At 38.3% G+C, this 10,059-nt stretch overlaps 1 long non-coding RNA gene across 1 annotated transcript; it reads left to right on the plus strand.

Annotated features, from left to right (window-relative positions):
• Positions 1-3,880: 3,880 nt before the first annotated feature.
• LOC136225731 (uncharacterized) lies at positions 3,881-4,454 on the plus strand. The gene is made up of 2 exons (XR_010687267.1): positions 3,881-4,113; positions 4,232-4,454. It is a non-coding gene; the product is annotated as an uncharacterized lncRNA (long non-coding RNA).
• Positions 4,455-10,059: the final 5,605 nt, after the last annotated feature.

The following is a 10,059-nucleotide window of genomic DNA, read 5'->3' on the forward strand; positions in this document are numbered from 1 at the left end:
ATTGCTGTTTACCGACGGATTTTCCGTCGGTAAATCTGCTGGAATGTAAAAAATGCAGTTTTGGTCCCTCTTTCTTAACTTTTAAGCTTTTAATCCTTTATATATATATGTATAGTTAGGTAATATATGTTTTCAAACTATTTTTTTTTTTGACATTTGGTATATATAATTATTTAGGATATTTGTATATCATTTTTTATTTCATTTTAAATATAAGTATATGTATATATATCTTTTCTCTTCTTTTTCTTTTACTTAAATGGTAATGAATTTTATTTTAAAATGACATTTGCTTGGGTGTTTTGGGAGTGATTAATTAGTAGACATTTTGTGGATAAATATATATTATTTTTGACATTTAAAGTTACATTAGTTATGTATATATATTATTTTTTACATTTAAAATTAGTGGATAAATATATACTATTTTGGACATTTAAGATTATATTAGTTATGTATATATATAGTTTTGGGATATTTGGGTTATATAAGTTATTGTTAAATAAAACTATTTTGGGGTTAAATGTTATTCTCTTATCTAGGAGTTTTATTTACTATTTTCACATGTTTAAAGCATAAATGTATTATATTTAATATTTTCATATATGTATTATATAGTCTCTTTTCATTAACTTTTATTTCATGGTTTTTGGTTAAAATGTATATATGTATATCTACATTATTTTCTTTATTCTTTGGCCATTTAGGAGTCCATGTTTCAAATGGGCTTTACTTGGGAGTGAGTTTTGGTTCAAATATGTTTATTATTGTAATTATAACAAGTAGAGAATCCATTAAGGAAAAAAGGGGAAATAAATCACAAAAAGAGTTTTCAATTTAATTATTTAAACTAAAGGTTTTTTAGAGGTTCCTAATGTAAATAAATAGTGTTTTCTTGACATTTCAAATCGTTTCTCAAAACACCGCGTTTTAAAACCTTAGTCCGTTCCAACGACGAATTAAGCGAACCTTGTAATTAAAATCGTTTTCATTATAAATAAGGAAGTTTTTGAATCGTTTTCTTAAAGGATTTGTATAAAAATAAAATTGAATTGTATGTTTAACCACGTTTTCTTATTAAAGGTTTTTATCTCAACGTTTTCAAACACTCGAGTCGTTCCAACGGCGATTCGGGTGAACTTCATCAAACGGGGTTTTAAAATGCACCTAAATCGTTCCAACGGCGATTAAGGTGCGAATCATGTAAATAAATTCGTTTTGGGGAAATAAGTTAGTGTAGAATTAACTCGCAACATGACATGTAAATCACGTTGTAAATAAACCACTTCTTCCTTCCTCCCCTCTCTTTTATATTGAACTGATGTAAATGGGTGATTCTTTACTAAAGTGGCTTTTCAATAATATATGCTCAAAACGGTTTCCAAAATGAGAAAGAAAAGGTTTCAAATGAATTTTAAACTTAAAGAAATATGCGATTAGTCCGTTATCGCCTAACATGCTGAGTAGGAGGCCGGTGGTTCATAACCGGGCGATGTCGGGGTACCTAGTAGCCTTTCTCCGGAAAGGAGCTAGCCTTCTCGGCTCGTACCCAAGTTTCCCGAACCCACACCGGTCTCCCGCAAGGGATCGGTGTTCATTTTCCCATTCGTGGGTGGCGACTCTTCCATATCTCCGAGCTCCGGTCCTGCCGAGCAGCTTGATTCCACGATTGGTTGCTTTCGGCGTCAATCACCGCTTACGTCGCCATGAGGTTGTCCACCCCCCGGGAGATTAGGCTGCGGCCCCTCGTCTAACAAGTGGCGACTCTGCTGGGGAAGCGAGAAATTTGATTCCGGAAAGTGTGTATTAAGCCCTTAACGGGGACGGATCGTATTATTTCTTTTCGTATGCATTCATAAGCATTATTGCAAACCTTTTGGGTAATTTTCGTGAAACCTCTAGCGAGAGTCCATTCGTCGCTCGAAAGAGGCTAGTGTAAGTTCCCCCTTACAGTAAGGCGCCAAAGGGTCCGCATCCATTCGTTAGGGGCGAATTTGTGCGGTCCTGTGAGGTCCCGCGATCAGCCGTGTCAGCATATAGTAGCCTTAGAAGTTGCCATAGGATTACCCGTTACTATTTTTGATGTGATAAATGAATCAGTTCGTGTTTTCAAAACGCCATGATACGTGTCTAAACCTAACATATGTAAAGAAAATGAAACGATACGTTAATATATACTCTTAAACCGATATATAAATTACCCCAAATATTGAAACAATTCGAACTAAAGACGACTTAGTCATCTCGTATGAATGAACTTGTGCGATCCGTCTGGTCCCTTTCCGTGTCCCGAAGAAGGCACATGTTCAGGAAATACGTTATGACGTAAGCACGTATTAGTACGGATCGGCTTGATATTAAGGATAGTTATATCTCGATTCAAAAGACTATATTAACGAGTAGCCGTTATTCACATTCTTTAAATAGGTTGGGATAAAACGAAATTATGACGAAACGAAAACGAAGAACATTTCTGTCTTGAACAACCCTGTTGCAACGTGAAAAGTTTCGCACAAGTAGCCCGTCCCTTCCGAATAAAAGACGAGCTTTTACGTTATACCTTGTGTCGTTCTTAAGAGAAATGGACGTGTCCGCAGAGGTGACTAAGAAAATAAAAAAGGCAAAAAGGAACTAAACGACCAAAATCATTCTTTTTCTACGATATATGTCAATCTCGAGAGTAGTTAAAGAAAATAAACCAATGTCGTTGGATACGTGTCTCGAACAAGTATATGCGCTATTTAAAATCACGAAGCCGAATCAAGCTGTCGCGCCCGTGCCCGCGGATCGCGAACTTTCCATCTTCGAAATGGCTCCCGCTCTACTGGTTAATCAATGGTGCTGGACTGTCACTCTAGGGAGACTAGTCCGTGGGATTTTCGAGTCGCCACCAATCAGTTTGACGGTCTGATTGGACACCGGTTGGATCCGTAATTGACCATTTCAGGTAAGTTCAGATAAGGTAGTGGTCTGCGATGATTCTAAGTTCGGTTTCCGGTTACGTGTAGGGAAGAGATGTAATCTCACCCTACCCCGCCCGATAAATCGGTACTGTTATATTTCTGTATGCTTGTTTCTACGTGTTTACATTCGATATTACTTTAGAGAATTGCTAATTCATTCAAGCCTTTCCTTGATGCTCGTGAGGTTTCCTTGATTCGTGAATGTATACGGGCCATAACATGACCATACCCACTGGTATGAAGAGGTTTTAACGCCCAATAATGTTGGCTATTTCGCTTGGATTTTAATTGCGTAAGGAGTATCACATAACCTTACGCGTTGTTTTTTTATTCTAAGACGACTCTTTGAGTTTGTTTAACAATTTTCATCGTGTTTTAAGTTTCGTAACCGTATACACGGTTATCGCATAACCACATACAGAGAGTTCGAGACTATACTATTGCGGTGTTAACGTTCATGAACCATTCACGTAGTTATGACATAACCACGTGTAGCGGATTCATTAACCACAAGATATCGAGAAAATAATGTCGTATTATAATATTTATAAATTGTAAAATAACTCTGATAACCGTGTACATGATTATAACATAACCTTATACATTGGGTTAGAAATAAGTCAACAAATAATTTATATGACCTAAGTTAATTTATTAAAAAAGCATTTATTAATATTAAAAGAAATTTATTAATATAAAAAGTAACCTCTAATTAGCCTAAGAACAAAAATTAATAGAAATTAAGTTAAGCCCACTAGCCATCTTTAACCAGATTTCGCCCAAAACTGATTTAAAAAACAAGGCCTTTCCAACCTAATTTAGGAATTAATCTCCACCATGGATTGGATTTGATCAAGGGTTCTAATTTAACCTAGCCTTAACTTTCCATATAAATACATTTTAAACCTAATCTAACACTCTAATTAGACCAGCCACCATCCTCTTTCTCTCTTGCGACTTTCTTTTCTCTCAAAGGTTTACGGCAACAGCCTCTCACCTGACCGGCCGCCGTTCGCCACCTCCATCTGCTCCGCCTCGTCCAGGCAGACTGCCGTCTTCTTCGCGGCTCCGTCGTTCACCGTCACGACTCCTTCACCGCCGTTCGTCTGTCCTGGCATCATCTGCCGTAGCCGCTCCGACCTGCATTGAGGTAAGTCCTGTCTTATTTCTACTTGGTCTGTTTCGTTTTCTTTTGGGATATGAAGATTGAAATCCGAAGTAATAAGATCGGTGGTTATTTTCTTGCTCTTGTTTTTTTTGCCGTTTAGATCTGGAATCTCAAACGAACAACGGTGATGATTCGGATCCAGTGAGGTGGACAAAGGAAATAAAGAGCTGCGTTTGATACTTGGTTTGATGTTTTGATTAGATTTGATTTTTTAGTTTTTCTTGTTTTGTTAATGTTTTATTTCTTTTGAATTTGTAACAGCAAAACAGATTAATAAAAACGTGAGAGGTGGAGTGATGGTATGAGTGAGATTTAGAATGAAACAGTTTGAATCTGTTCTAAGGGTAATAGAAAAAATAATTTACAAATGAACTAGCTTAATTAATTTCTGCAAAATGTAATTCTGTTTGGTTTATTTAGAAGATTAAAACAAATATGAATAATTAGAATAAATATAAATGGTTAGCTTGTAATAATGTTAGTGTAGTATAAATAGGAAAAATATATAAAGTTACTAGATTAATAAAATGGTTAGTAGAGCATGTATATAAACAGAGATATACAAAGGATAAAATATAAATTCTAATTAATATGTCAAGTTAGTAAGATTAGTAAATGGTTAGTATGCATTAAATAAATAGCATGTATGTAAAAGAGCTGAAAACTAATAGAATCTTTATCCAAATCAGTTCATTTCAAAAGCAAACTTTTAATCACTGTTTTTATAAACTAAGTATAAAAACCTTTAGTTCAAAGCTTTCGAGATCAAATGAAAAAGAATCGATTTATATAGAACTTTGGTGAATATAAGATTTTCACTCTTTGGACACTTCTCAAATTTGAATCTATTACAAGAATTTCTGCCTAAAAACAATTTTGAAAAATGACTCTCCAAATTGGCCTCCTCTCTAAATTAGTCCCCTTTATTTTGCAAATTAGACTTTTATACAGCAGAATGCAGCATGGCTGTAGTATGGCTGCAGCAATTGAGTATTGAATTTTTTTCAATTATTTGTATGGCTCTAATTGGCTTGTCATTTTCCTCAATTATTTGCCTCAATGATGAATGTGTAGATCTGGATTTGACTTAGTAATGTTGAACTTCTTGATCTTCTGAATTGAAATGGACTTGAGGTGCCACTCTACATTTGCTTACTCGGCTTCTCAAATGATTGAGTCTTGATTTTAATGTGGATCCAACCTGGGTTGGATATGGATCTTGGCTTGAACTTGATATGGATTTTGACCCGTTTCGGATATGGATCTCGACCTGAATCTGTTAAGGATGTAGACCTGAATTTGACATGGAGCTTGACTCGTTTCCGATATGGATTTCGACCCGAATCTGATTTGGAGCTTGATTTGACACTAATATGGATCTTGATCCATTTTGATTTGGAGCTTAATTCGACACTAATATGGATCTTGACCCATTTTATTTAGACTTGGCCTGAAAAAAAAAAAAATTAAAAATGTAAAAATGACATTTACTTAATAAATATTATCACTTTATTAATAAGATTTTAATTCATTTTATTTACTTTTAACTCTTATCAAATGGTTGGATTTAGTTTCTAATTGTCAATTCATTTGTCATAAATTAAGATTATATTCTAAACATGATGTATAATCAAAAATAATTTTTCAAGCTATATGAATAACTTTAACAATTATTTTTGAAATTATAAATTATATTTAGATTATAAACATTTTCCAATATGATTTCATAACCAATAAATTAAAATTGGAAAATTAATCAACTTAACTAATAAATTTGAGATATAACAATTTCAAATATTATATTTTGAACACAACACATTATATCCCAAGTATAATTTATAACTTTGAAAAATATGTTTTCTATTTTCAATGAATTACATCTCGAATATAATTTGATAACTATATTGAGATATAAAAAATTAGTATAAAAAATCTAATTTTCCTGATAAATTATATGTGTAATAGAAAGTTTGTATTTCTAATATAATTCACGAATTTGTTAGAATTTCAAATATAATCAGTTAAAGCTTAAAAAATGCCCGGACAAAAATGGGTATCTACACAAATCAAACCGCATAATTGCGCCATATGGACGAGACTGCGGGTTTTGACTAACGACTCGATCATTTCGACCGTTACCCAAAACTGCAAGAAATATGGCCCGATATACCTGTTTGCTTAATTTGTGCCCAAATGAACAAGAACGGTGAAATCCTTGCTTCGAATAAACATGCGATTCAACGAAACGTCGATTTTCTATAGCCACGCTAAGGTGATATATCCCGTAGATTGGAAAGGATAAAGAGTTGTAATTAGCCGAAAGATTACCGTGCGCTCAAATAAGACTCGCCGTCTTTTCACGTAGCCAAAACGAGCAAACGGGGTATTAACGCTAAAAACAAACGCGTTACGCGATGAGTCCGTTCCCTAAATTCAAAAGTGATCTCATCATTAACTAAACACGTGGTTACGTCTCTCGATAGATCCAAAAGATCCCGTTGTAATAAAAAAATCGAGACACGAACTCACGCAAATAAAAGGGAACGAGTCATTGATAATAACGAGCGATTGGACTAAAAGAGTAACTTGTACCACGTCTAAAAAACGAGATGCGCTCAAAGGGAGTCAAAACCTGAACTAATGCGTCTCGCGAAAGGACAAAAGACGAGTTATTCCGAAAGGACAATCCAACTTGGTCGATTTCTTAGTCACTGGACGTTGATATGTCGAAACGAACTGTGTTGTCTGATGGATGATTTACTTTTTCCGCAATAATCGACGGCATCACGCGTCCCCTGGACCGCAATGTGAGCCCAAAACCGAAATCCTAGGAAAGAGACCTGGACCAACGAGTGTGTGGAGGAATAAGGGTGGAAGAGAGATGTTGTGATACGTGTAATTAGACTAACGTTTGTTCTTCTTATCTTATATATCCGTAAATAATAAACGCACACACCACGAATCATGCATATAAAATCATGCATACATACTAATGGATACCGTTCGCGCAGACGTCATTATTAAGCGGTTGTGGTACCGAGAGAGCAGTCGGCTAGTTAGGCAGTTCGATCAGCTACAGATTGACAGTCCCGAATCAGCAATTGTGGCTTCTGATTCATCTTCGTCCGGGTATTCTCATTCTTCCGTTAGTATGTCTGCAACCGATGAAAAAGTGGCCGGATTGGAAAACTCTGTGAACAACATTAATGAGCAGTTAGCAATAATAGCAGCCCAGATAGCTAAACTGGCGATGAAAGATGATAAGAGTGGTAGTAAGCACGCTGAGAATGAGGTGAACGATGGCCCTCGCTTTGGGAATGAGGATGACTATCAGGATCATATCCGAAAACAGTTTGAGAAAGTGAAAGCTAAGGAAGAGGAGTGGAAGCAACACATCACGCAGGAGGTGCAGGACTTGCGTGGGGGAAGTTCCGGGAGTCAGGACTTTTATAATTTGAAGAATTGTTTGTCAGCAACTGCTTTGCCTTTGAAATTCCGGCTCCCTGACATGAAAAAGTTCGATGGAACTGGAGATCCCACCGCTCACATGAATCAGTATGTTGCCGTGATGAAGCACATGATCCTGACTGAGGATCGAGTCCTGGGGCTGTTTAACACTTATCTAGAGGGGGCTGCCCTCACATGGTTTCACGCATTGCCTATGGTGACGAAGAGGGATTGGAAGGAGTTAGCGAAGTCATTCATCACTCAGTATAGCTTCAACACCATGCTGGAGGTTACTATGAAGGAACTAGAGAGCACTAAGCAGCAGGCTGGGGAATCTTTTTCCGATTTTGTGAAAAGATGGAGGGGTAAGGCCGCGGTTATGAAGCAGAAGCCGCTTGAGCAGGATCATATCCGAATGGTGGTGGGCAACACGTTGCCGTATATTAAGAATGAGTTGCGGTATATGCCGTTTACCGATTTCAATCAGATGTATAGTTGTGCCTTGACCGTCGAGGGGGATGGGGAGACAAAGAAAGCTTATATCAAGTGGACGAAGTCTGGATATAGTGTCGGAGGGCCCAGTGCGAGTACGAAATCCGTGGCAGTGAAAGTGCTTGATCTAAATGCTATTGAAAAGAGGCGGTTCGCTAAGTTTGATCAGACCTACGCAAAAGTTTTTGAACGTTTGCAGAAAAAAGGATTGTTGAAAGCCCTTACCCCGTATAACAAAGCTCCACCTACTCCGCAGATACAGGCTAGAGGGTATTGTGAATTCCATAGCACTTATGGGCATACAATCGAGAATTGCGAGAGGCTGAAACACGAAATCCAAGATTTAATTGAGGAGAAGAAGATAGCTGATCCTTCGTCAGCGAACCCTTCTGTTAAGCGTAATCCATTGCCTAATCATAGGGTGAGCATGATCGGAGTTGGTTTGAAAGAATGTGTAGTGATGGAATCCTTCGGGGAGAACGTAGAGGAGTTGTTGGACTCCGACGAAAAGAGCAATGTAGGAAATGGTATGTATGTGTCCTTCCTTGGCGAGGAACATGAGGATGAACTGATGGATGAAGGGGTGGACAGTGGAGCACCGTACGATGAAGATAGTGCTGAAGAGACTGGGGAAGGGTCGTCTCGGACTATTGTGCCAGAATTGGGACTGTTTAGTGGTGGAGGTAATCCCGAGGCGCACTTGCGCGAATATATGCGCGACATGTTTGTGGAATCCTTCGGGGTGGACGAGATTGCTCAATGGTTTCACCATTCCCTGGTAGGCGAGCCTTTGGGGTGGTTCCACTCATTACCCGACTCTTGTAAGCATTATTGGGATCTGTTATCAGATTTATTCTTGGAAAAATACCAAAGAGCTGAGGATAAAACTGCAGAGCGCTTCGCAATGCAGATTGGACCTATCAAGCGTCCGTTGCCGAGGGTTAGCAAATATAATGGCAACAAGGACCCTATGGAGCACCTTCACTTCTACTTATCGGCCATGGCGCCCTTGGGTTTTAAAGAAGAAGAGATCACTAGCTTGTTTTGTAATTCGTTGATGGGTGAACCGTTAATGTGGTACATGTTGTTGCCGATGTATGTTAAGACTGATTGGGCGGCAATGATGAAAAGATTTATCAAGGAATATACAGTATGGATGCTGGCAGAGCAAACCTCGGATTCCCCATCTTACCAAACACCTGATGCGGTGTTAGCGATGCCTAGGTATGGTGGATACCAGGATCCTGTTGAGCATGCGAGGTTATTCCGCAATCATATGTATGACGCCGGATTTTCGCAGTGTGAATTACATGAACATTTTCCAGAAACCTTAATGGGAGAGGCCTTGTTGTGGCATCAAGGTCTATCAGAGGAGGAAATGGGTCATTGGGTACCGCTTAGGAGTGCCTTTGTGGCAAGGTATGAGATGTATATTCCGTGGATGGGATCCCTGGAAGATCTGGATAGGATTAGGCAATTCCTCGAGGAACCGTTTGTAGACTATGCTAGGAGGTGGAGGCACCGGTATGAGCAGTGTTACGAAACGATGAGTGATAAGGTGCAGCTTATGTGCATACAGAGAGGAGCTATTCCGTTAGCAGCTAGAAGGATGAGCAGAGTGTCCCTCCGAGATTACAATGATTTGATAAGTTGCTCTTTGTATGGATCGGCGGATCCCTTTTATTTGAATCCGAACGTTCCTCACGTCATGGATTTAATGATCGTGGACATTTGGGAGAGTTCTTCGGACGAGGAGGATGCTAATCGAAGGATTCCTATTAACATTTGGGACGAATCGGATGATGAGCCGGAAATTGCCGTGATGACAAGATGAGGTCGAGTGGCCGAGGGAAGGGCACCTATGGTAGAGACTGAGATAGGGGAAGGGTCGGCTCCTAAGCCCGACGACCAAGTTCTCGAGCAGTTGAAGAAGACACAAGCTAAATCCACGGTGTGGGAAGTTTTATGCCATTCTAAGTACCATCGTGA

Source organism: Euphorbia lathyris, chromosome 4 (genome assembly GCF_963576675.1).
Source record: "Euphorbia lathyris chromosome 4, ddEupLath1.1, whole genome shotgun sequence".
Lineage (NCBI taxonomy): Eukaryota > Viridiplantae > Streptophyta > Magnoliopsida > Malpighiales > Euphorbiaceae > Euphorbia > Euphorbia lathyris.